This window comes from Olea europaea, chromosome 10, assembly GCF_002742605.1.
Source record: "Olea europaea var. sylvestris chromosome 10, O_europaea_v1, whole genome shotgun sequence".
Lineage (NCBI taxonomy): Eukaryota > Viridiplantae > Streptophyta > Magnoliopsida > Lamiales > Oleaceae > Olea > Olea europaea.
The window spans coordinates 7,172,867-7,174,193 of NC_036246.1; positions in this window are offsets into that span (position 1 = coordinate 7,172,867).

Genomic DNA, 1,327 nt, shown 5'->3' on the forward strand with positions numbered 1-1,327 from the left:
ATTGCAATGATGAACATCTTTTTTATTTTCAATTGAAATATACATCATCAAAAAAGACCATACGATAGACTATTATTAATTTGTCCTTACAAAAGATCATGGACATTGCAAATGTAGTCTAACAATTCAACAAATTATCATTAAAAGCAAAGTTCCCTTTTCCTTGTCCTTCTTCTTCTTTGCTTGTGTTTGAGCCTCATTGGATTTAGATGTTTTTCTCTTGCCTTATGATGTTGGCTGTGATTGTTGCCGCGTATCTGCTTGCGAACCTGGTTGGAAACTTACATCTGTAGGAAAGGAGATTATACATGTTCTTTAGTTATGGCATTTTTTTTCCACATCTTCTAAACGTCATATTCATGTTCGTTCTTGCAATTTTTGTACCTGCAGGTGGCTTAACTTGGGATGTTTTTCTCATCTTCTTTGGTCCGCTTGCCTGTTTCTTTTTCATGGGTAAATCAAGAGGATGTCTATCAAGTTCTGACCATAACTCAAACTTGACTATGGTTGGATGACAGGCCTATAGATCATCAGATAAGCTTCTTTGGTGTTGCATGCATCAATGTACTCATCTATGCCATTGTTTCTAGAAAGCAAACTAGAGATTGCACGAGCACATGGAATTCCAATAAGTTGTCATTTTCTACATACAAATTCTATTCTTGCCAAGTCTACACTCCATCTCATTCCATCTCTATTACTGACCTCAAACTTCTCACTACCAGTATAATCTGCCTTCAAGTATTTTTCATTTGCCTTTGCTTTCTCATTATTCTAGGACCAAAAGCATGATCCCATCTTTGTTTTGCTTTTCCTTTTTTCTATTCATCCTCATCATTTGTTGATGTCTAAACTTTTTCTGTAAGGAGATAATTACCATTTCTCTTGCAACAAGAATGGAAGATTTGAATGCCTCATATAAGTTATTAAGTAGGACGTGGCGCCTGCTATGCTCCTAAAAATGTGATCTAGTCCATTGTAAGGTTGGTTTCTCCTAGAACTACTTGAAGGATTCTTCATTCACTTCTTTCATTTTATTCATTGCACTCTTTTGCTCTGATATAGTTTTTGCCCTAGCTATATACCAGAACAGACTTTTCAGAGTAAGGCTCTTATGCACCAAAGTGAAGTTACTGTACAAGTGTCTTGCACAGTACCTATGCTCAACACCTTCACTGAAGAGATCAATGGAGTTTCTAAACCCTTCTGTTTTTTCAGGTATAAAGGTCCAAGCCTTGCTCTTATACATTTGAATGTCAACTTTCAAAATTCTATGAACTATTCCCAATTTCTTTTGTTATCAACATCTACTATAGTCCATGCAACA